At 43.4% G+C, this 27,158-nt stretch overlaps 1 protein-coding gene across 1 annotated transcript in view; it reads left to right on the top strand.

The window, feature by feature from the left end:
- LOC113030172 (GDNF family receptor alpha-4-like) overlaps positions 1-27,158 on the top strand; it is an 81,016-nt gene that overhangs the window by 6,568 nt on the left and 47,290 nt on the right. The window lies entirely within an intron of this gene.

Below are 27,158 nucleotides of genomic sequence, written 5' to 3'. Positions count from 1 at the left end.
GGAAAACCTCTAGAATGTTATTCCAAAAAGGCAGACTGCTATTGACCACTGCTAGAACAGACGGCCCTACAGTGGGAAACACCTCTTTAAATAGATAAGAAGGTACAGCATCATTTAATGAACCGAATGGTTTCAAGTGATCATCAATCTCCTGTAAAGAGAACGAAGTCACAGGCTTAAACTTGTTGATAACAACAGGACAGGGGACAGACACTGAGGGGTCATCAGCAGATGATCTGAGTCTTTGTGGAAATGACTTCACCAATAAAAAAAGAGAAGCTTTCACAAACAGCAGGAGAGGATTCAATGCAAACTCTCCGTGAGGCATTCGTCTTAAATAAAACGTGAGGTTTGTCACAGTTTGACAGAATAATAGCAGATAACTATTTTCTTTTGCCATCTTTCACTGGTTGCTGATAATGATTTCAGCAATCCCTTTGAAGTGACACCTGCAGATTGTCCTTTTTGTACTTGCACTCAGCTCTGCGGCACTCGTGTCTGACAGCCAGGGTTCAGATTTAGTTTCAGGCCTCCTGGTTTTCAGCGGAGCCACAGTGTGGCAGTTGGAGTGAAAACATGAGCTAAGCTCCTCAGTGAGATTGCACATAGACAGAGGAATGACACAGTTCTGACTGAAAATGGCAGAAAACTGAGCGGGTTAATAGGGCACCCATTCATCACACCTTTCTGCATTTCTGATTGTTGGCTAACTTCCCCCCCATGCTGTTTTGCTCTTGGCCTCTAGTCTTCTTCTCCATGGAGGGTCCTGCTCTTTGTGGCTGTTCATCCTGTAGCCAACCATGTCAACGACTACTCTTGCCGTGGTGTAGATCAGCTGGTTGGTTGGTTTGATTTTTGCAGTACAGACTGTCTGTAATGCTGCATTCACTAGTAGATTTTCAGCAGTTACTTCACGTAGTATGGTAGTCGTGTATCCAGACTTTGAACACTAATTTTTTTATGCCAAATGGAGGTTTAACAAAAAATCTTCTAAAAATTTGATTTGATGATTTGAGATATCCTAGTGCTTGAAAGCGAAAAATCTGCACATATTTAATAACAATTATTTTCTATTTTCTAATTAGAGTGCCATGTAGAAAGTCCAGAATTTAGTTTTATTTGGATTTGACAATCTATTAATATTTTTCTTGTTATGCAATTTATCCTATATCCTTAATCCAGCATTGAAGTTGAATGAAAATAGCTTTTTCTTTATTTATGTTACTAAGAAATTAATGTTGAAAAGTATTCTACATGCTTTATTTTGCATCATTGTGAAATATAACTACATACAATTGAGAAATTGCCAGTAGCTGTCTTTTCCAATGTGAAATGCGTATTGTTTTTTTTGTAGGAGGGCTTGAAGGATTTCCCCTCATATTTTAACTAGCAAATATGAGGAAAAATAATTCGTATTTGTTTGTTGCACCTGTACCAAATCAATTCGTTAACAATTTCAGGGTTTTAACTAATATTTTGATATACAAAAGAATGATTTGAAAGTGAGTCAACGGACCATTTTTTCAAAAGGAAAAAAAAATCTCTATATATATACAGCACTGTGCAAAATTTTTAGGCAGGTGTGAAAAAATGCTGTAAACAAAGAAAGCTTTCACAAATATAAATGATTGTTTATTGGGCCCAAATGTACGACCCCAAACACACAGCCAAAGTCATTAAGAACTATCTTCAGCATAAAGAAGTACTGGAAGTGATGGTTTGGCTCCCACACAGCCCTGATTTCAACATCATTGAGTGTGTCTGGGATTAAGTGAAGAGACCGAAGGATGTGAGGAAGCCTACATCCACATTCAGGAAAAGGACTAGATGTTGTAGTTCCTGACAATGCTTTGCTTTACATGGTGAGAATCTTGAGGGATGGTTGTTATGAGGAAAGGCAGCCCGGAAACTTTACCAGCAGCGCACATCATGGTGTGCCTCAACGTTGGGTCTTTTACCCAAGCTCATCTGCCATTTTTTGGGGGGATTAGAGATCTGATCTAGGTTATCATATTAACATTTGGGACACATCATCAGTAGTGGACCTTGGATTCATCGGGTGTTTTGGCCATTATCACCAGACACCCTCATCCAAGGAGGCTCTGCCAGGGTTGATCAGGCCCTGGAGTGTGTCACTGGTTTATCTTAGATTGTTATTTCTCTTATTCTTTCTAATCTATTCACTGCAACTGAGAAATAATACTCACCCCTTTAGCATTTATAGAGCCTCACTTCCTCAAAGGGACAGAAAAGGTGACAGAGAGAAGTAAGACAAGAGGGACAAGATAGAAGAGCGCAGAGCCGGAAGGGGGGCGCCCGATCCGGCTTCCCACACCTCCCCCACTGCCTCCCAGAAAAGGGAAGAAGAGCAGAGCAGAGAAGAGCAGAATATTTTCTTTTTTCTCGCGGTTAGCTGACTGCCGTAGCTGCCCAAGTGATGTCAGCCATTTTTAACCATAGCCAGTGACTGGTCCTCTCAGCAGTGTTAGCTAGTTCTCTTATAGCCTGCCGTTGCGCCTGTCCTCTGATCCCATTCTCTCTAAGCAGTTCTGCTGTTGTACTGGCAACAAAGCCCCTGCACCCCACCCTCTGCCAGCCAATTTGAGGCAGAAATTGTTTCCTCCTATGGTACCACCAGCTCAACGACACAGAGGATCTGTGGATAGGACACTTCCACTTTTGAAAGCGTTCTTTGTTTACAGCAGTTTTTCCCCTCACCTGCCTAAAACTTTTGCACACATTTGTTATGTGAAGCTAATATTTTACAGTGCTATTTCACAGCGCTCATATGTACGCTTTTTATGTAGGTCCGAGCAGAAAATGTGCTAAAGATGTTACAAATGGTCTAATTTCAGATGAAACCCCTATTTCAATAGCATTGAAGTTTTAAACAACTATCATAAATGTTAACCTGCCTGTTGAACACGTAACTTTAACCAGTTAGCATTTAGCAACTAAAACGTGCAATTTGTGGAGGAATTGCAGCAGGATTTTTCTACCGACTCGCTGTTGGTGGCAGTAAAAAGTTGCAGGTAAACAGGTTGTTGCTGTAGAGTGAAAACAGGTGTACCTAATAAAGTGTTGACCATTGATGTCTTTATGTTACTCATAATGTTAGTTCATATTGAGAAGAATGTCATGGTACACAAACTGGCGACCTTCAGCAGACAACAGTAACAGATGGTCAGAGTAACTGTGTCACTGAGCCAGTAAATGACACGAAGTAATTGCTTCTAAACCCCCTTAAAAACAATAGAGCCATCACGGAGCATAAACTTTAGACATGTCAAAATTATCCTAAGTTCAGCAATTTCTTCACATGCAACTAAAAAGTGTACTTAATACAATGGCAGAGACTGTGAATGTTACCCATACTGTATGATCATACTGAGAAACAGAGAAAGACAGTAAAAATTATGTGAACATAAGAGTTGAAGCATGTAAGAAACCTAAACCGGCAGCCTGCAGTCTGATTAGGTTCAGCAAAAAGTTTGTTACTGTAGAATGAATACAGCTGTACCTAATGAAGTGGCAGTGCACTGTCACTGTAAGTAACATTACTGTAGTATCATTTCATACAGCACATATCCCAAAAGGTTGATTCTGTTCATCTGGACGTTTTCAGTGGGAGAAACATTTCATCATCATCCAGGTGACGTCTTCAGTCTCAGCTGACTGCAGCTTTCCAACCTTATAAACAGGACATTTGCACAATACCTAAACCTCACCCACCGAATGGACAATGGTCTGGGAGGTCAGTTCCTTGATCATTAATGTGCTGTGTCACTGTAGCAGCAAAAAAAGTGGAAGATTTCAGAAACTGTACAAAATTTAAAAAATCAGAATCAAAGCACAATCAAGATGGTTGTTTTGCCTCGCAGCTGTGGTTCAGAATACCACACTAATATTAATGGAGTAGGTAGGCAGTAAATATTATCATTCCTGCCTGTCTGTAATATTAATAGACAGGGTTAAGAGGATAATACAGTTTTTGTGTATTTTTAAGAGCCCCAGATTGAAGCTGAGTAAGGTCTGCCAGGAAGTAGACAGGAACAGTGAAAGTCAATCTAACACTCTTTTCAGCATGGTCCAAACTCACCAGAAGCTCGGCACTACCTGTTGTTTTAATTTTTGTTGTGCACTACCTTTTTTTGTCCTATGTATACTTTGCAGTTTCTATATTTTTTGCACTGCATCAGACGAGTTAAAATTGTGTTGTGATGTTTAGAAACTGTTGGTGTTAAAGAGAGAGCAACTCCTTTCTTAGTGTCATTTGCACAAATTGTCAGACTTGGTCGTCTGTTGCTGTGCACGCAATTTTAACGTAAAATGAATGTTAAACCTTTAATTATTGTTTATTGTAGAAGCAGCACTGGGTGCTGCACAAGTGAGATATTTCAAATGCTGGTATTGCTGTGCTGTAGACTTCTATAATTTGCACATGTGCACGCACACACTTAGTGTCAGGTGTTTTTCACCTATCGTTGATGATTTCCCAGCACTGCAGGGGTGTGTTCTTTGAGCAACAGGAGTCCTTCCAGTAGGCACAGAGCAAGAGAGAGACACGGAGAGAATTTCTTATCAGTATTGATCTCTAGTGACAGATGATGACGTCTATGAAGAGCAATGAGGCCAGTGAAATGTGCATCGTAAACCTGCTTTGATGATAAGTGTGAAAAAAAAGCAGCTCAGAGCAGGAAGGAAAGGAGATCATCCCAGGTCAGAGGAGGGAGAGAGATGAAGAGGATTAGAAATGTGTGAGGTGAATGAACTTTGTGAAAGAAGTAAGAAAACCCATCTCACTTCTTCTGTCACATTTAATGAAAAATGAGCAACTTACCTGGACTCCATCCGCCTGGTTCCATCTGATCTGGATGCAGAGGTGTGTGTGCAGTGTGCGCATATGTGACTGTGTGTGAGAGTTCTTCTTCTGGTCTATCCAAGGGAATAGTTTGGAGGTCTTCTGTGTGTTTTGTTGATAACTGGGATTTGGAACTCAAACACAGGGGCGGCAGATGGTGTGTTGGCTTCTGCTTGGTTGTGTGTGTGTGTGTGTGTCTGTGCATGAAGTGTGTAAACAGCAGTAGCTTCAGTGCTGTGAATTTGTGTGTGTGTGTGTGTGTGTGTGTGTGGGGGGGGGGGGGGGGGTCCTTACCCAAACTCAATGTCGAACGTGAGTTAGTGCTCCCTGAAGGGATTGCTGCTCTCTGTGGTTGGAGAGCTGGGCTGATCCCAGGTCAGCTACGGTCTGACCTCCAGCCCATCTGCTATCACAATAACAGATGCGTTAGAGCCTGGCTTAAGACCTGTGGATGGACCCACAATCTCTAGTTAGTCTCAGTTAAACACAGTTAGTTTGGTGGAAACACAACTTTTTATCATCTCCACCTTTTTCCTAGCCGCATGAAGCACAAAACCCTAAGACATCAATAGCCCTAAGGCAACTCACAGAATAAACACAGGAAGAATGGGAATAATTCTGCAGTTTACTGTTAATTGGATGAGGCCTTGCAAAGCCAGTCTGCACATACAAGTTTTGCATATGTTAATTCTAAAAGGATATATGTGGAACTGACATTAAATTAAAATTCATTCAGCTAAAATCTGTTTGTGTAAATGTCTGTTTATTATTTGCATCACTGAAACTCACCTACCAGCCTGAGCTTAGCAGCATAACTAAGGGATGGTTCAGGCTCACTGGATCCAATCCTAAGTATATGCTTTATCAAAAAGGAATCTTTCGAGACACACTTGAAAATCAAGTTGCTAAGTTGGTGCAGGCAAAGTTAGCTCAGCCACTGTAAGCTCTCCCTGAGCAAATTGTCCGAGTGCAGATGGTGACTGCAAGGAGGAAGGGGAGCCCTACACAAAAGCCTTTAGAAACATGGTATCTAACCAGATGCTTCCTCTGGCATTACATTGTCATCCAGTAACACTTTGAGGAATCTTGGAATCATTTTTGACCAAGATATGTCCTTCGACATGCAAACTAAACAAATATGTAGGACTGCTTTCTTTCATTTGTACAATACCTCTAAAATTAGAAACATCCTGTCTCAGAGTGATGCTGAAAAATTAGTTCCATGAATGTATTACTTTTATGAAGGACTATTGTATTTTATTTTATTTTTTTTTGGCCTGTCCCGTTTGGCTCTTTTGCCATCAGAATTATTGTCTAAAGGCAAAGAAAGATGCCCAACGGATTTACTTTACCAAATTGATTCACCTTTTATTGTTTATTTTATTTTATTTTATTTTCACTTGTTAGATACGGGCCAGACTTGACTGGGGAAAAGAAAGGGGAGAAAGAAAGAGGGAAAGAAAAACAGCGGGGAAGAGGGACGGGGATAAAGGACAAAAAACAAAAAACAAACAAAATAAGCAGACAAAAAAATCCATCTATCAATCACCTGGATCACCTGTTGAGAAAGAAAAAAAAGAAAACAAGCAGAAGAAAAAAAAGAGCAACATAATAAACAACATCACGATCTATGGGAATATGACAGTAAATACTAAATATTATTGTGCAGCACATAAGATCAACAGAACACACTGTGCTTTGAGGTAGGAGCCAAAAAGGGTGTAGTTTGTGTGTGTGAGCACCCGTGTGTACACCTGTGAGCATGGACGCGCTTGTTTTTAAAACGTTCCTTCATGTAATGATTTGCTAGAGGGTGTGGGGGGGCCACAGCCCCGTCCTCCAGGGTATGAAGCAGGTGTGGAGGAGATCAAAACTCCAGACATCCAGAGGCCCCCAGAACACAAGAGACCAAGGAAGACCAACAGAGGGGCAGCTGCGCCACTGTCCCAGAAAGAGCTGAGGAGAGTCCCAGATGTGGGGTCGCCCACCCCCGAAGTAGCCCGAGCGACCCCCAGGCCAGGGGTGAGGTTGTACCCCCTGATGGTCTTTTGGATTCCGTGTATCGTGCCCACCCCCAAGATCCTATATGTATGTGTTATGAGAGTGTGAGTAATGTGAATGTCTAAGTTGTGGGATAAAATTGAGGCACAGGCAGCCAGAAGGGGACAGGGGGGGGGGTAGCCTCCCCTGCACCCTAGTGACCCCAAGGCCCTGCATGTGTGGGTGATTGTGGTGGAGCGGGAAGAGGGAGGCAGCTGGAGATGGAGAGGGAAGGAAGGGAGGGGCAAGTGACCCCTCCCTGGGGCCAGCTCCCCCGCTGACCCCAGTAGGCACCCCCACACTGCCAGGGAAAGGGGGCCCAGGCCCATCCGGACCGGGGCCCATCATAGCAGCGCCGCCTGGCCCCACAGAGCCCGGGACAGCCCACCCGACCCCACCACAGAGAAAACTGCACCCACCCCACCATCCACTCATCTTCCAGACTACACAAGACAATAGACGCCCAGGCTGAGATTTTCCTCCACCTCTCCTGTATCTCCCCCACCTGCAGAGTGAGTTCCTGAAGAGAGGAGAGCTCCTGCAAGATGTAACAGCCTCCCCCACCAGTTGAAGAGCCCCCCAGGTGGCTCGATGCACTGGCAGCACCCTGCACCAGGGCTGGGCCCCCATACACCCACCCGCCCACAACCTCGGCAACACACCAACCAGGACCCAAGCCCCCGAGGCCCAGCCAGGGCCCCAGCCCAGAGACGGAGCACCCCCAGAACCTCACGCCCGTCCCGGACCCACCCAGGGGCAGCCAGGCTACCAGGTCAGTAACCCACGCAGCCACGAGGAAACAGTCACCTAAGAGCCAACAGAGCCCTTAATAGGCCATGACTGCTACCCCGGGTTGAGCCCTCCAAGGAAGATGCTCCTCGGGAGTATTGTATTTCTTTATTAGGATGCGGTGAAAAACTCCCTGAAAAGCCTTCAGTTGATCCAGAATGTTGCAGTGAGAGCACTGACAGGGACTAGAAGAGAGTCCCCCATGTTGGCTTCTCTTCATTGGCTCCCTGTTAAACCCAGAGTCCAGACAGACTGCCACTTTAATTTTAAGATTGAGCTTAAAACGTTCCTTTTTGATACAGCTTGTTAGGGCTGGACCAGGTGACTCTGAACCCTTCCCTTGGTTAAACTGCAATAAACTACTTCTGAGGTCAACTCAATGCAATGAGGCATTCTTCTTCGCACACCTGTTTTCACTCTCTCTATTTTCATACACCACTCTGCATTTAATCATCATTATTGCTTTCTGGCTCTCTTCCACATTGTTTCTTTTATTCTCTCTTCCTGCTGTCATGAACCAATAGAATGATGGACTCACTTGCAGGACAGTGAGAGACAGTTAGTACACGTCCATTTAAATGGTAAATGGACTGGTTCTTATTTAGCGGTTTTCTACTCTATTTGAGCATATTAAATGGAGCAACTACAGGAATTACAGGAACAGAAACTCCACCCTATGTAGTGACATCTTCACAGACTCCCCAACGCACAAACTCAACAGAATTATCTGATCTGCTGTCTGCCATCATGCTGAGCGAGAGGATGGTGTGTGTAGTGGGCTTCAAAGCCAAGGCTAGGAGAGGGGCGGGGGATGGAGGGGCTTGTGTGGAACATATGTGCACATGTACAGACACATACACTAGGATGGTTTGGCTGAAGGTGAAAACAAACACTGAAAGTTCTTACATTTTAGTCCTTGTCTGATTTCCCAGCTTGAGTATTATAAATCACTCTCAGGCAACTGCTCAGTTTTCAAACATGGAAACATACAGTGGGGCAAAAAAGTATTTAGTCAGCCACCGATTGTGCAAGTTCCCCCACCTAAAATGATGACAGAGGTCAGTAATTTGCACCAGAGGTACACTTCAACTGTGAGAGACAGAATGTGAAAAAAAAAATCCATGAATCCACATGGTAGGATTTGTAAAGAATTTATTGGTAAATCAGGGTGGAAAATAAGTATTTGGTCAATAACAAAAATACAACTCAATACTTTGTAACATAACCTTTGTTGGCAATAACAGAGGTCAAACGTTTACTATAGGTCTTTACCAGGTTTGCACACACAGTAGCTGGTATTTTGGCCCATTCCTCCATGCAGATCTTCTCGAGAGCAGTGATGTTTTGGGGCTGTCACCGAGCAACACGGACTTTCAACTCCCGCCACAGATTTTCTATGGGGTTGAGGTCTGGAGACTGGCTAGGCCACTCCAGGACTTTCAAATGCTTCTTACGGAGCCACTCCTTTGTTGCCCGGGCGGTGTGTTTTGGATCATTGTCATGTTGGAAGACCCAGCCTCGTTTCATCTTCAAAGTTCTCACTGATGGAAGGAGGTTTTGGCTCAAAATCTCACGATACATGGCCCCATTCATTCTGTCCTTAACACGGATCAGTCGTCCTGTCCCCTTGGCAGAAAAACAGCCCCATAGCATGATGTTTCCACCCCCATGCTTCACAGTAGGTATGGTGTTCTTGGGATGCAACTCAGTATTCTTCTTCCTCCAAACACGACGAGTTGAGTTTATACCAAAAAGTTCTACTTTGGTTTCATCTGACCACATGACATTCTCCCAATCCTCTGCTGTATCATCCATGTGCTCTCTGGCAAACTTCAGACGGGCCTGGACATGCACTGGCTTCAGCAGCGGAACACGTCTGGCACTGCGGGATTTGATTCCCTGCCGTTGTAGTGTGTTACTGATGGTGACCTTTGTTACTTTGGTCCCAGCTCTCTGCAGGTCATTCACCAGGTCCCCCCGTGTGGTTCTGGGATCTTTGCTCACCGTTCTCATGATCATTTTGACCCCACGGGATGAGATCTTGCGTGGAGCCCTAGATCGAGGGAGATTATCAGTGGTCTTGTATGTCTTCCATTTTCTGATGATTGCTCCCACAGTTGATTTTTTCACACCAAGCTGCTTGCCTATTGTAGATTCACTCTTCCCAGTCTGGTGCAGGTCTACAATACTTTTCCTGGTGTCCTTCGAAAGCTCTTTGGTCTTGGCCATGGCGGAGTTTGGAGTCTGACTGTTTGAGGCTGTGGACAGGTGTCTTTTATACAGATGATGAGTTCAAACAGGTGCCATTCATACAGGTAACGAGTGGGGGACAGAAAAGCTTCTTACAGAATGGTAAATGGTAAATGGCCTGTATTTTGTATAGCGCTTTTCTAGTCCCTAAGGACCCCAAAGCGCTTTACACAACCTGTCATCCACCCATTCACACACACATTCATACACTGGTGATGGCAAGCTACAATGTAGCCACAGCCACCCTGGGGCGCACTGACAGAGGCGAGGCTGCCGGACACTGGCGCCACCGGGCCCTCTGACCACCACCAGTAGGCAACGGGTGAAGTGTCTTGCCCAAGGACACAACGACCGAGACTGTCCAAGCCGGGGCTCAAACCGGCAACCTTCCGATTACAAGGCGAACTCCCAACTCTTGAGCCACGCCCAGAAGACGTTACAGGTCTGTGAGAGCCAGAGATTTTCCTTGTTTGAGGTGACCAAATACTTATTTTCCACCCTGATTTACGAATAAATTCTTTACAAATCCTACCATGTGGATTCATGGATTTTTTTTCACATTCTGTCTCTCACAGTTGAAGTGTACCTCTGGTGCAAATTACTGACCTCTGTCATCATTTTAAGTGGGGGAACTTGCACAATCGGTGGCTGACTAAATACTTTTTTGCCCCACTGTAGATAGACATAGATAGAAGGCAAGAGCATAAACCAGCCCTGCTCCACTGAGCTATCCAAGCTGTGCTCTCAGTGGCAGGGGAACAATATGAGAACAGCACCACCAAGGCTTGAAATGGAGCAATACTGGAAGAGCATATGTGAGAAGGACCCAACCTATAACGACAATGCTCAGTGGTTAGTGGATCTAAGAGTAGACCACACCAACCTCCCTGAACAGGATCCAGTGAACATCACAGTGGCAAAGATCCGAGAAAGGGTCTCCAGCAGTGAAGAGTTGGACAGCATCAGGCTCTGACATGATTCACACCAACTGGCTGAAGAAGCTGACTGCACTCTGTGAGTGTCTGGCAGCACAAATGAACCAGCTGGTAATGGATGAGACACACCTGGAATGGATAACTGAAGGCTGGACAGTCCTGAGTCCCAAGGATCCCCAAAAGGTATAACCTGCCTCAGTACCACATGGAAGCTCTTGTCAGGCATCGTAGCAGCTAAGAAGAACAGGCACATGACTCAATACATGAGCGTGGTACAGAAAGGAATTGCCAGGAATACCAGAGGAGTTTAACACCAGCAGCTGGCAGACAGAGCAGTCGCCCGAGACTGCAAGACCAATCTGTGGATTGACTACAGGAAGGCCTATGACTCAATGCCCCACACCTGGATCCTGGAATGCCTAGAAGTGTACAAGATCAACAGGACCCTAAGAGCCTTCATCAGGAATTAAATGAAGATGTGGTGAACAATACTAGAGACCAACTTCAAGCCAGTAGCACAAGTCACCATCAAGTGTGGGATCTACCAAGGAGATGTTCTGTCCTCACTGATGTTCAGCATATCCCTGAACACCCTCAGTGACATTACTGACAGGATTAGCTATGTATACTGACTACGAATGGCGCAATTGACATTGGAATGTCATTCGGACTGGAGAAATGTAGTCGGATGCTAGCAAAGGAAGGGAAGGTAGTCAGAACTGAGGTGCTCACAATACCAGAAGGCAACATTGCAGATGTTGAGGACAGCTCAGAATTGTAAGAAAAGTTTAGAAAAAATATTAACTGGTTTTGCATTTGATGGCACCAAAATGTCTCAGAAAAGTTAGGAAAGGGCCCATCTTTCCACTGTAGCATCCCCATCTAACAATTCTCCTTAAACATCTACAAACTGAGGAGACCAGTTGCTGGACTTTTGGAAGAGGAATGTCTCCCATTCTAGTCTCATATAGTCATACTTCCTATATTGTCCTTCATCCAGGTGAAAAGTTTCATTGAGATTTAAATGTCATTAACAAGAGAGACCTGGCCAGGATTCATTTTCAGTTGATTTGTTTTAATGACAGAATAATAGCCCTTGTCCACTACTACCTACCAGGCTTGATTTTCTTTTCCAACTATTTATTTATGAGTGACTTATGTATATATGTATGTATATATATGTATATATTGTACTATTCTTAGTTAGTGTATTGTCTGTCTTGTCTTAATGTTGGTTTAAAATGGAGCACTGTAACAAAAAACAATTTCCCCCAGGGATCAATAAAGTATTCTGATTCTGATTCTGATTCTGATGCAATGCAACCTGGCTTAACTCAACAACTCTTTCAACTCTTTCTCCCACAGATACGATAGATATGTTGACCCACTCTCGTGCTGTAGAACTAATTTTACAAATATGGTAAAGTTTTTGCTTTCTTAAACTGTCAGACTACAGTTATTGGTCTTCAGCTTAAGCTGTTACTAAGGAAGCACAGAACAGGGAGCCAAAGTCCACGCAGCGATTCTTAGATGTTCTCTTATCACAAGCTGAAAACAGTCTTTCTTTGCTCCTTTCCATCTTCCATCAGCTATGACTGGGCCTTTTCGTTATGCATGAGGGAGAACTGATTATTGTTTGAAAGGCTAATAGAGAGTTTTGATTGGTATCATTTTGCCAAAGTCATGGGATGCATCAATATAAGGATATATTTTTAGGTCTTTATTGGTTGCAGTATTTTATTAAAGTGGACCATAATGGAAGATTATGCCAACTTTCATCCATCCATCGTCTTCCATTCATCCGGGGCCTGGTCACGGGGGCAGCAGCCTAAGCAGAGAAGCCCGGACCTCCCTCTCCCCGGTCACCTCCTCCAGCCTTTCCAGGAGGAACACCAAGGCGTTCCCAGGACAGCTGAGAGAGATCATTTCTCCAGCATGTCCTGGGTTTGCCTCAGGGCTTCCTCCTGGTCAAAACACCATATTTTCATTTTTTTTCAGCAGACCTGATTGAAACAAGAGAAAAATAATTTAACTGAAATAGCATATTCCCAACTTTGGGGACAATGCTTCACTTGGTTTTTTGGAAGCTCTAGAAAAGCTGGAAACCTTGAAAGTTGAATTAACACTTTAAGGATGACTAGAAAAAGAACTGTGATATATCACAAGGTTGGAATTTAATTTGAAAAAGTCAAAATGGTTAAGCAAATCAAATTTGGAGAGAACTAAAACTTATTAAAACTTATATACTGAAACCTGCTGCAGAGTTCCTGCTAATAAATTATAAGGCAAGCAGCTGCAATTCTTCGTTAGGACTCTGAGTGGTACCAAAGGAATATATTGCTGTGCAAAAGTCTGAGCCTCTTATAATTTTTTAATATTTTGTTAGGAAAATAGTCAATGGGGCAGCCATTTATTAAATTAAATTAGATACAATTCTAACAAACTTAAAAGTCAATATTAGACACGAGAAACTTTATTGTTTAGCACAACCTAAACTCTCTAATGCAAGCTTTCTTTTAATTCCTTTAAGAATGCTTCAGGAATAGTTCTCTCGTCTTCTTCGAGAACACGCCACAGCTCTTCTTTGGATGTTGGCTGCCTTTTGTTCTATTGTCTGTCAGGATAATTCCATTCTGGTTCAATAATGTGTCGACCGCGGCTCAGGGAGACCAGTCGATCACTGGTAATACCCCACTATGTTTTTTTTCTGCAGGTATTTTATTTGACCTGCATTGGCAGTGGGTTTGGGATCATTGTCATGCTGAAAAATTAAGACAATCAGATGCTTTCCAAATTATTTTCTTCTTTCCCATCCTCCATTCATATCATAATTGTTTTACTTGCTGATAGTCTATCAAAATAGCATGTAAATGTAATGAGTACCACAGGCCTCAGCTGTATCTAAAGATGCTTCTAAAGATAAAGGTCACTCTTTCGAGGATACTAATGTTTACATTTTGGACAGATGATACAGTGAGGCAAGGTCTCGCAATCGTTTTACCTGAAAACAGTGCAGATAAGGACTCACGTCCTTTTTCACATCTTGGCTCGTGTGATGAAGCACATGATCAATAGTGGGTCAATGACTCTCTCTAAAATTTCTGCTTGTGCTTGTTTGTGTTGAGTTAAGAATTATAAATGGCTTCAAGCGCATATTCAAGCCTGTGAAATGCATTTAGACACTGAGCCATGGCTCTGTGCTACATACAGACATTTCTGCATCTCTGCCAATCAAAGACACTTTGTATGTACAGTGGTCCCTCATTTATCGCAGGAGTTACGTTCTAAAATTAATCGGCGAAGTAGCCAACTTTATTTTTTACAGTCATTATAGATGTTTTAAGGCTGTAAAACCCCATCACTACACACTTTACACACTTTTGTCAGACAGGCATGAACATTTTCACACTTTTCTCTCTTGTTTAAACACCCTCAAACTTCAAACCTTCGTAGAAGTCCAGTATTATAGAATGAAACCAACGGTCAAACCCTGTTTTCGGGTCCAGAATCAATGGTACAGCAGTAAAAGAAGCAAGAAGAATGAGTTGAGTAAAGTTTGACTTATCTGACTGTTTTGTTTCACTTAATGCGCCTTATAATCTGAAAAATATGCTAACTTCTACCTTACTTTAGCCTGTCCAGAAGTCCAACTTTTTGTGCGGTGGTTATCATCTTCCTCTGCCTTTTGGGTGCAACCACAGGTGCCTTTGACAGTGCAAAAGGTTTCGTCGACATTGTTGTGTTTGTTGGAGGAATCTTACAAACATACAGTGCAGCACTTCAGAGTCACACTGCTAGCGATTGAAGATTTATGTAAATTTGACAAGATGAACGCATTCGGTACTAAACAGGAAACACGGCACGAGATTGATTGACAATGGTCTACAGCCAATCAGGATGCAGAACACAATGGGCTATAAACAAACAAAAAAAAGCATGCAAAAAAGAAAAGTGAAGAAAAGTGAAGCGTGTTATAGCGAGGGCCCCACAAAGACTTTAGAAGACCACCGACTCCCCGCCTCTCTGCACACCTGACCTGCACCACTACATTTGCTGTCTTTGGAACATCTGTCCCCTTCATTCTTTCACATAACAATGTGAGCCCAGTCTGTATTTTAATGTGATTGACCACATAGTGGGCCCATCAAAACACCTCTGCCTGCATGAATTCTCAGCAGGGCTAAAGATTGATGTCCCACATACTGGAGGGGCCATTAATAACTGACGCATGAAATTATCTCACAGGCTGGATATAATTGCATCTGGTCTACATGATACAGAGAAAGCTGCTGCTAAGAGAGAAATTTGTCAGCACGACTCTTTGGACTCTTTGGAATTGTAAGAAAAGTGTCCTGCTTGACCTCGTCTATACCATGTTGCCAAAAGTAATTATTCACATTCACTTACATTATTGAATCTAGGTGTTCAAATCATATCCATGAACACAGGTGTATAAAATCAACAACCTAGGCATGCAGACTGCTCCTACAAACATTTGTGAAAGAATGGGTTTCACAGATGGTGCAAAATGCAGCTACTTGCATTTTAACAAGAACTAGAAAATTTGAGCACAATACCCATGCACTGAGATCTCTTCATTGGCTACCTTGTCAGGTTCAAGCAGATTTTAAGGTCCTGCTGCTCACCTACAAGGCTTTAAACGGCACCTTCATACCTCTCCAACCTTTTACACCTTTATGTTCCATCCTGTGCTCTACGATCTCAGGACTCTGGCCTTCTAAAGGTTCCTAGGTCAGAAAAAAAGACAAATGGAGAGCGTGCTTTTTCTTTTTGTGTCTGTGGAACAACCTCCCTCAAGATATTAGGCAGGCATGCTCTGCGGAGGTTTTTAAAACTAAGTTGAAGACACAGTTGTTCACCCCATCCTACATGTCTTAATTCTATGGCTCTTAGTTTTTAAATTTTTACCATTTTTAAATTGTATTGTGTTTTTTACTTGTATTGCTATGTATCACTTTTATTTTATTTATCTCTTTAGGTTCAAATAGTTGTACAGCACTTTGTTTGAAGGCGCTTTATAAATAAAGTTATTATTATTAGTAGTAGTAGTTTTATTATTATTAAGGAGCTCAGTGAATTTCAGCATGGTGCCGATAGGATACCATCTGTGCAACAATGCCTTTCCTCACTACTAAATATTCCCCAATCAATTGTTAGTGGTATTATAACAATGTGGATCAAGTGGGAATGACAATTAGTCAGCACAAAGCGGTAGCTAACCTAATATTACAGAAAAGGATCAGCAGATGCTGAGGTACGTAGTGCACAGAGGCACCAACTTTCAGTCAATATTTACATGCCTAAAAACTGCATGTGGCCTAAGTGTTATTAACTCAATAACACTGATAGAGAACTTCATGGGATTTAGTTTCATGGCTGAACATCTGCATCCCAGCCCTTATTTGCTTCAGGGGTAGCTGTAGCTCAGGTGGTAGAGCAGTTGATCCCAGACGGCATCCTTGGGCATCCTGGGCAAATATCCTAGGGCACGATGCTAACACTATGTTGCTCTCTGATGCAGGCATTGGTGTGTGAATGTTAAATTGGAAGCATTTAGAAATAGTGTATATGAAAGTGCTTGTGTGAATGTACAAGTTGTGTAAAGCACTTTCCAGCAGTGCAATTTGAGTTCTAAGCATCTCAGAAACTCTTCAGAAAAGCATAAAGTCAAACATGAATTTTAAAAACACCAGTACAGGCTTATAAGGCCCTGAAGTAAAAAAAAAAAAAAAAACCCTACATTTTCCACAAAATGACATCACTTCCTGTTTTGGCCAGGAAAATATGCGATAGTTCGCGCTGACGTCTATTCCAACGTAGGACGTGTTTTGAACAGCTGATCGGATCGGCAAAGCGTGTTTCTGGAATATTATGTTTTTGTTGCTGCAAGCGCGATATTTTTGCAAAGTTTTATGTGGAAGGAAACTGTGACCTAGGGCAAGCTGATGGCACAAGATGTAAGTACGACTCCTCCGGTTTCATATGCAAAAAAAAATTATTGCATAAGTGATTCCGGTTCTACGGGGACTTAAAAATAGTTACGCAAAACGGAGCGTGCCCGCTCCGACTGGCTTTAAAGAGTTGAATAATTCATTTAATGTTTCATTAATTAATTAAAATTGGAATTAATTAAAGAAATATATCAATATTTAAATGCCCACTCATTTTATTTAAAACATTTATAAAATTATTTATTTCCTGTTTTATTTAAATAATGACACATTTAATAAATTAATTATTTATTTAATAAATTACTTATTGACACATTTAGCTAGTTATTTAATGACCTTTTATTTAATTCATTTTGGCACTCCTGGCCTCGGGGCTGTGTTCATGAATTAATTTTATTTGTCAGTCTCAGTCATCAAAGCCAGGGAGCAGGGCTAGCGATGATCGAGTCAAAACCATTGCTTTGGCCTGATGGCCATTCTTTCATTGGGTATTTCTCAGCACCAACAATAGAAATGTTGAAACTAACTAAGCTGTAGTTCGAAATATACCCTGTTTGTGTGTCACTAAATGCACTTAATGGAGTGGTTGAATCTTCAAATATGTGTTTGGTTTTTAAAATAAAGCCTATTTGCAAAAGTGCTTTGATGATTTTGGAGATGTCTTTTTTTTTTCTTTTTTTTTTTTTGCCTGTCCCGTTTGGCTCTTTTGCCATCAGAATTGTTGTCTAAAGGCAAAGAAAGATGCCCAACGGATTTACTTTACCAAACTGACCATCCCAGCCTTGCCATAATGGTCCATTTGATTCACCTTTTATTGTTTATTTTATTTTCACTTACTGAATATGGGACAGACTTGACTGGGGGAAAGAAGGGGAGAAAGAAAGAGGGAAAGAGAAACAGCTGAGAAGAGGGACGGGGGAGAAGGGCAAAAACCAAAAACCAACAGAACGGGCAGAGAAAAAAAAATGCATATATCAATCACCTGGATCACCTGCTGAGAAAGAAAAAAGAAAACAAGCAGAAGAGAACAAGAGTAATAGAATAAACAACATCACAATGATATATGGGAATATGACAGTAAATACTAAATGTTAAACATTATTGTGCAGCACATAAGATCAACAGAACACAGTGTGCTTTGAGGTAGGAGCCAAAAAGGGTGTAGTTTGTGGGTATGATCACCCGTGTGTACACCTGTGAGCATGGACGCGCTTGTTTTTTGTTTTTTAAAAGGTTCCTTCATGTAATGATCTGCTAGAGGGTGTGGGGGGGGCCACAGCCCCGTCCTCCAGGGCGTGAAGTAGGTGTGGAGGAGATCAAAACTCCAGACATCCAGAGGCCCCCAGAACACAAGAGACCAAGGAAGACCAACAGAGGGGCAGCTGCGCCACTGTCCCAGAAAGAGCTGAGGAGAGTCCCAGATGAGGGCTCACTCAGCAGCCGCGGAGCAGAAGCCAGGGGGAGTTGCAGTGACGCGCCCGTGATCTCCGCCGGCAGCCAGCCGTGCCTGAGTGACCGAGCCCCAGGCCGAGAGGCTGGGGGCACCCCACCCCCGAAGTGGCCCGAGCGAGCCCCAGGCTCCAGGCCCCGATAAGCGGCCGCCAAGGAGTGAGCCGGTGTGTACCTGGACGCCCATCCCCGGACACAAAGAACCACCAACGCACCGATGTCTGAGGGAGTCCGCCACTGGCAGGGGAAGTGGTGGTAGGGGGAGATAGGCCTCCAAACCTTGGAGGGCCTGAGATGTCCCCAGAGAGGTGGCGTCTGACACCCAACCTGACATATAGACACAGACATACAGGCACACACAGATACAAACATCCATTCCCACCCTCATGCTCTCATATGCACTTACTCCACACTCAACCAACGTGGAGACAGACATAAAGAGACGTTGTACACACGATCACACTCCCCAAGCGTACTCTACGAACCGGGTCTAGGTACCCTTGCCCCTGGAGGGGGGAACTGCACCCAGACCCAGGTGGTGTTACCCTTTTCCCTGCGGTGGGGAGAGGCAGACTGCCCCGACTCCGCAGCAGCAGGGACGCCCCACACTCCGGACCGCAGTCGGACGGCCAACTCCTCCTCCTAGCCCCCCCGCTCCAGCAGGTCGCAGAGAATGGGGGTGAGAGAAGACTCCAAACCTCCCTCCACCCGCTCATTGTAATGTTGATGCATGTGTGTTCTAAGGTGCATTTAAAACCCAGGAGGGCATGGAGCTACCTGCCAGAGAGCAGCAGGTAAGCGCATGGTCCCTCCTGCTAGCCCTCAATGTCTACGTGTATTTAACATTGAGAGGTGGGCAACGACGCCGGGGGTGAGGTGTACACCCTGATGGTAATTTGGACTCCGTGCATCGTGCCCACCCCCAAGATCCTATATGTATGTGTAATGAGAGTGTGAATAATGTGAATGTCTAAGTTGCGGGATAAAATTGAGGCACAGGCAGCCAGAAGGGGACGGGGGGGGGGGGGGGGGGGGTAGCCTCCTCTTCACCCTGGTGACATACCCCTACTCCAAGGCCCTGCATGTGTGGGTGGTTGTGGTGGAGCGGGAAGAGGGAGGCAACTGGAGATGGGGAGGGAAGGAAGGGAGGGGCAAGTGACCCCTCCCTGGGGCCAGCTCCCCCGCTGACCCCAGTAGGCACCCCCATACTCCGCGACCCGACAGGGAAAGGGGGCCCAGGCCCATCCAGCCCATCCAGATTTTGGAGATGTCTGCCCAGCCCAGTATCATAGCAAGCAAGCAGTCGGGCTCAGGTGCAGCCGATAAAGCGTGGGTGCCACCATAACTTGCATAACCTCCGCTGACTTTCACCTCTCAGAGGGCGAACACCAACTTCATTTACCCTCCACCCAGGTGTCATTATGGATGATAACATCGTCCAAGTAGGGGGCAGCAATGCATTGTGTGGCTGCAGCACTCGGCTGGGGCTCTGAACGAGCTGAACGCAAGTGTGACAGATTGGTACAAACCGTGGAGAAGGCTGTTTTTTCCTTGGGTTCTGCAGATAAGGGACTCTGCCAGTAGCCCTTGGTTAAATCCAGCATTGTGAAAAACCGGGCCATGCCCAACCGGTCCAGGAGTTCTTCGACCCGGGGCATGGGGTAAGCAACAAAATGTGACACTTTATTTATTTTGCGATAGTCCACACAGAACCGTATAGACCCATCTTTCTTCACCACAAGAACTATGGGGCTACCTATCTTCTGCATTTCAGCCAATTCCCTCTGAACAATTTGCCTTTTATGTTCAGGAAGCCTGTCGGGTCATGAACGCACCGTCACTCCAAGCTGCGTTTCAAAATGGTGCTCGATGAGAGTCGTACAGCCAAGCAGGAGGGGGGAACGTCTGGAAAGCGCTGTTGCAATGCAGCAACATCCGCTCTCTGTGCCTGTGTGAGATGGTCATGACAATGGAGGGAGGCGGGAATGCCCCAACTAATGTCTCTCCTTCACCAGGCTCACCAGAGAAGTGGTTTCAGCCTCTCTCCACGCTCGAGGAGGTTGAGGTTATAAACCTGTGTGGCCCCTACCCTATCTGACCCTGCAACCTTACGCTGGCGTAAGAGACTCAGCAGCCGATTAGAATCAACCAGAACAACATTTACTGTATATATTTAATAAATAACCAAATTAATGCACGCATCTTCCTGTGACAATGTGACCGTTTGCTCTTCAGTACAAAGGGCTTCACATGCAGCTCACATAAAAGATTCCCCCATCATATAATCTCTTAACACATGCTTTAAATAAAAGAGTGAGTGAAAATGTGGAGTTTCCAGCCGATTTTTAATCAAAATGATCAAACCTGCTCCGACAGTTTTTTATTCTCTCCGCTGCAGTTTAAAGGTTTGAGAGTAAAGATCAGGTATACAAACAAACTTCAAGCATAGACTCAGCAATTAAAGTGTCTGCGTCCTGTTATAAGAGCATATATGTAAAACTGTTTTCAGCCAACATGAAAAAGGAATAAAGTTGTGTCTGTGATTAATTACTGATGCTCATTAGGGAAACACAAAGACTTGAGGCAGACCTGCTATTTCCATCATCAACATGTTTCCATGTGTTTTGCAGTTTTTCAGCAGGACCCTGCTGTAAGACTAGCTGCACAGCTGATGAACGAAGAAACAAAGCAAAATATAAGAATAGGAATTCAAGAATTATAAGAATAAATATATGTACAGATATAATATAAATAAAATATAATAGAAAGATAATATAATAGGGTGGCACGGTGGTTAGCACTGTTGCCGCACAGCAAGAAGGTCCTGAGTTCAATTCCACCATCAGGCCGGGGTCTTTCTGTGTGGAGTTTGCATGTTCTCCCCGTGTTCGTGTGGGTTCCCTCCGGGTACTCCGGCTTCCTCCCACCGTCCAAAGACATGCACTTAGTGGGGATAGGTTAATTGGTTAATCCAAATTGCCCATAGGTGTGAATGTGCGAGTGAATGTGAGTGTGAATGGTTGTCTGTCCCTGTGTGTTGGCCCTGCGACAGACTGGCGACCTGTCCAGGGTGTACCCCGCCTCTCGCCCCATGACAGCTGAGATAGGCTCCAGCGCCCCCCGCGACCCTGAAAAGGATAAGCGGACGCGAATGAATGGATAATATAATATAAATCTCGGGGTGCTATCAACATTGCTATTAACATGTTCATAAATAAAGGCCGACTTTCTGCCTTTAGTCTTATTCATGAGAATTATTAGTTGTCTTCTAACATCCAGAAGTCTGCACGATGTGTTTCATAGTTTCTAACAAGCCTTGTTAAATAATTGGCCTCCAGCTCGCACTGGAACGGTTCGCAGCCAAGTGGGAAGCGGTAGTATGAGAATCAGCCCCTTCCAATCTGAGGCCATGGTCCTTAGCTGGAAAAGGGTGGAGTACCTACTCTGGGCCAGGGACGAGTTCTTGCCCCAAGTGGAATAATTTAAGTATCTCTTGTTGACGAGTGATGGGAGTAGGGAGCGGGGGGGAGTGAGAAGTTTAGCCATGGGCTCAGGGTAGAGCCGCTGCTCCTCCACATCGAAAGGAGCCAGTTGATGTGGTCCTGGGCGTGTCCCGGGTAAGGTGTGTCACACCGGGAGGAGGCCTCGGGGCAGACCCAGGACACGTTGGAGAGATTATATTTCTCAGCGTGTCTGGGAACGCCTCGGTGTTCCTCTGGACAAGCTGGAGGAGATGGCTGGGGAGAGGGAGGTCTGGGCTTCTCTGCTTAGGCTGCTGCCCCCGTGACCATGCCCCGGATGAGCGGAAGAAGATGGATGGTTGTTTTTTATTTTTATTTTTGTGAACTCTGAAAATTCTAACAGTCAGCTTGTGCTTAGAATACAGTTGAATAAATATTAAGAACCAGATGATGTAATCATTTCTGGACAGGCTGGAGCATGCTGGTTCAGACGCTGCTCCTCCCAGTGGAAACGCACCTTCTGTAGGGCTTTTTATGAGAGAGAAGGCAAATATGCTCCAGTTATAAGTTTTCACAATTTATTATCCAAACAGTTGGAATTTCAAATTAGTTTTACATGGCACCATGGACCTTCTCTCTCTGGCTCAGAGACAAAAGGCTGCCGCACCCAGGAAGTAAACACTCTTTTATTGCATGTCACAAAAACGTGGTATTAATATGATTGGTCAGAACAGTTTAGAGTGGCCTTAGGTGTGATGTCGGCTCAGGTTTCCTCTTCTGCAGCTTTCTAAGCGTCTCCATTACCATGGCAACCATCTCTTGTCGTCCAGTGTAAAGACGGAGCTTGCATTCTGTAAGAGAAGCTTTATGATCGAGGCTCCGTTCCTGTGAGGGGTCTGGTGTCTGTTACTATTAGGGTAGCAGTCTACTTCCAAACTCTCTACAATTCACTGTGTGCAGTAAAAAATAAAACACAAATATGTTATTCTATTTATGAGACATTAGTTTTATAGATAAACATAAATCCCAACACTTCTCTTTCCTCCTTGTATAAAAAAGATTGTTAATGCTAGTTTTGATTCAAAATTCAATTCCGTTAAAAAAAAATCCAACACATATGAACACCAAATAATAAAGAACAGCAAATGGTTCAGTTTAAACGTCTAACAGCAGTTATGAGACTTAACTTTAATCTGAGCCAAACTGATTTTCTAAGTTGTAAATACAGTAAACGCCCCCCGTCAGACAGTGTTTAACCTCCACTGAGTCAGCAGGTCTTAAAAGTTGTCAGTGTTGGGCAAGTAATTAGTTATAGTTACTAGCTACTTCTTCAAGCAATTGAGTTAGTAACTGAGTTACAATATTATACAAGTTACTAATTACTACGAAAAGTAACTATTGCGTTACTTTAAAAAATGTTTATCCGTTTACACTGCTGTCTGCTTATGGTGGCTTTTTGGCAGCGATTGCAGCAGTTACCTCATTGTTCTGACACACAACACAAAACTATCCACAACACTACACACTAACTACACAAGACAAAACATTAACTACACACTCCAAACACGCTAAACGTCACAAATCTCTCACATCTCAAAACTCCCTCCCTCTCTCGCTCTGTCTCTTGCTGCCACCCTTCCTAAAACTTCCCTCAACAAAAGAATAATAAAAAAAATCTTCCTGAACAACCAATGCCATGTTGCCATGTCGTTTTTTTTTTGATTGGTCAACACGGTACATTTTTCCACCAATAGGAAAGGGTTTATTGGCTTTTGTTTTTGCTTTTGAGGGCTTTCTTTAGACAACGCAGTTTCTTCCCGTAGTCATTTTTGCTATGTCACTTTAAATTGGTCATGTGATTGGTTTGCCATGATTACTTATTTCTTCCTCAGCCAATCAGCAGCACTTGTGCAATTGTTTTGCCCTCTGGCTCCCAGTAAGCTGAAGACAGCTTCAATCGTATGTGTGTTGAAAAATAGTAACGCATCTGCATCGCATTTTCTTGTCAGTAACGGTAACGGCATTGTAACGATAGAAAGTAATTAGAATTAGATAGTAATGTGTTAGATTACTAATTACTGAAAAAAGTACTGTGTATGTGATAAGTCTCTCATTACGGCTGTTTATGCTGTCCCAACCACAATATTCTTACTCAAAGGTATGTGTGCATGAGTGTGTGTGTTGTAAACCCTCCCCTGTGGTTATACAATATTGTGTTCTCCCATGCATGCGCGTGTGCCTGTGGTGCTGCTGATTGTGCTTCATGCTGTGCACGTGTCCAACCCATCAAGGTTCACACTGGTATGCTCGCTCACAATCTTCTACATCCTTTGCTCTCTGCACTGCCATCTCTTCCTTTTTCTATCTCTGCATTCCCCCTTCCACCTCCCCATATGACATTTCTGCCATCATTATAGGATGGCAGAGGGTCGCACTTCCCATGTGTCAGTTATTGGATTTTAGCAGTGGATCATCAAGGCTTTTGTTTTTGTTTATTTTATTTTTTTTGCTATTGCAAATTGAAGCAATCTTACTTCAGAAAGCAACAATTTCTTTCTGGAAAAACTTTGGATTCAACAGAATTTAAGAGCAATTTGAAAATAATACATAAAGGAAAGACTGACTTTGGAGAGCATCCATTCCTACCTACATTTATTGTACACTTCTTCAAGTAGGTAAGAAAACAAAAGAGGGGGTGGAATGTTGCAATGACAGAAAAATCTATTCTTTAGTTATTAAAAGTCAGATGAGTGAAATTGTCACTGTGTGCTTAGTCCATGACAACTGGCATCATGCCTATTACACAAATGCAGACCAAACAACCACACAGAGAATTCTTCTCAGCACGCTTTCAGTTTGACTGTGGTGTGGTTTGTCTTAGATGTTAAAGCACAGCAGACAGAATTTGTGCTAGTTCACTTTTAGACTGCATTCCAAAGCCAAAATTATTATGCAGAATTTTCTTTACCCACGTGGAGCACCCAGAAAAGCAGTCAACTCAGAAATAAAAGCCTCAAACGTTGCAACAACATTAATATAAAAAACAAACCAAAAACTAGAAACTAAACTGGGCACTGGAACCTGGAGACTAAGAAACTTGAGGAAGGAAACCAACCAGGACCAGGAGCTAGAATATTTTCAGGAACATGAGAGGAGAAAACATAGCACGATGCAACAAGCAGGGGAAGACTGAGGACTAAAATACACAGGTAGGATCACGGGAGCATGGGGAACAGCAGGAAACACAGCTGGGACAAATCAAACATAATGAGATGAGGGAAGGCAAAACTAGATACACTGACCAAGCGCACAAGACTGTCAAAGTGAAACAGGAAATACGACATGTACGCACAGACACAGACTCAGAGACATCAGAAACACTATGACATAGCTGACATGGTGACAGAGGGAACATACACCAAGTTCCAAATTATTATGTAAGTGATATTTTCCTCTGATTTTCCTAAATAGTCGATTCAAATGACAGTCAGCATAATTTTTGAGTCATCAACCATTAGAGTATAATTCAAATGTTACTGAACAAACCTCCCAATGATAACAGTGTTTTTCACAAATAAAAATCGTAAAACGCACTGTTCCAAATTATAACGCACAACAGAGTTTCAAAACATTTTATAGGTTGTAGAGAATTGAAAATGGTCATTTGTTGAATTTGCAGCATCAGAAGATCATATTTACTGAAATCAAAAGCTATTTCAATCAAAAACATCTTAACAGGTCAAGTTACATATTAATATAGAACCGCTTATTTGATAGCAGTTTCACAATTCTTCCACAATGCTTCCCCGTGTTTTTAACACTGCAGGCGTGATTGCGGATGCCATGCAGGTGCGTCCACACGGCACTGCCGACCACGCCTCACCACATCTGTCTTCCTCCAACAGTCCAACGAAATGCATGTGGTCAGGTTAATTGGTCATTTTAAATTGCTGGCAAGTGTGAGTCTTAGCCCAGACTGGCAACCGGTCCTAAATTTGTAAAAGTTTTATCACTACCAATACTAGTGCAGAATTAATGTACAACATATATGTTAAAGGGTTAACTAGGCAACTGGAACCCGGAATTTCCACGACTGACCAACTATCAGCTTAAAATAACCAAATTGCTTCCAGTTTTTGTGGTGTATAGGTTTTATACTTATTTTTGTATAGTAATTCATATTTTCTTTGTTTCCTGGGTTCTAAAACTTTGGAGGAGAGTGGCATAAAAATGGCTAGGGTCAGCCTTTTCAATATTGAAATAATCAATACTGAAATATTCCTACCTGGCAGCATGGTGCAAACAGTAAGAAGGTTCTGAGTTCGACCCTGCCATCTTGCTGTGGCTATCTGCATCTCTGGTATTCTGGCTTCCTCCCACAGTCCAAAGACATGCAGTTACTAGGGTTACAATTGCATTTGTCCCTAACCATCGGGAACCCCCACGTTAACTTTTATCGAGTGGAAAAAAGCTGGCGTTCATCCTCCAGCTTCACTGTGTTGATGTTATGCTAACATAGCTGCATTGCTAGTGATCACGTCGACATCATTTTATACCAGCTAGCCCAACTTCAGTAACCCTACAAACGTCATGCTGTTTAGTTTCCTGTCTTCATTTATGTTGGAAGTGATAGCAGAGCTGTACGTTTGAATTTTTCGGAAAACTCTCAGTCAGAACATGCTATATCATGTTTAGGTGGAAGCTAGCGAGCTAACTTCTTGCTAACTCCTAACTCCGTTAAATTTAATAAATTCTGTCTACATGGTTGCCTGGATGTTAAACTTAATTGTTACAACTGGTAAAGCAGGAACGCTGATCATTTTATTAAAGATGAAAGAATTTAGACAGTTTTTAACTCTCAGTGATGCTGCAGTGTTCGTTTGATGTTGAGACCTGAGGTGAACGGAGTTTAGGACCCAGATTACTCAGCAAGACCCATGACTACAGTAGCTGTAATGCTCCAGCAATCCATGAAGCGATGCGGCTTTGTAGCTTACCAAAGTCGTACTAAAACATTTTTGACAGATTTTTGAGCACCGTGTACCACATAAAATTGGTTCAAGGTCAGTAAGCCAGTGTTGCCAACTTAGCGACTTTGTCGCTATATTTAGCGAGTTTTCAGACCCCTTTAGCGACTTTTTTTCTAAAAAGCGACTAGCGACAATTCTGGCGACTTTTTCTGGTGTTATTGGAGACTTATTTATGACGACTTTTGACGTGAAAGCGGGTATCGCTCTTACTCTCAACAAGCAGCGGGTGCTGCCGTGGGTACCTCGCCCGTTCCAAAGTGCTCACGGGCGGAGGATAGTCCACCCCCAGCTGCTGTCAGGGCAGAAGATGTTCACACCTATGCGTCCGAACTGCAAATGAATCGCACATGAGCGAAGCCGCTGCTCCCGCA

Source organism: Astatotilapia calliptera, chromosome 2 (assembly GCF_900246225.1).
Source record: "Astatotilapia calliptera chromosome 2, fAstCal1.2, whole genome shotgun sequence".
In the NCBI taxonomy this organism is placed as follows: Eukaryota; Metazoa; Chordata; class Actinopteri; order Cichliformes; family Cichlidae; genus Astatotilapia; species Astatotilapia calliptera.
Note: the sequence above shows the minus strand (reverse complement) of the source record. Positions and strands in the feature narration are given on the sequence as shown.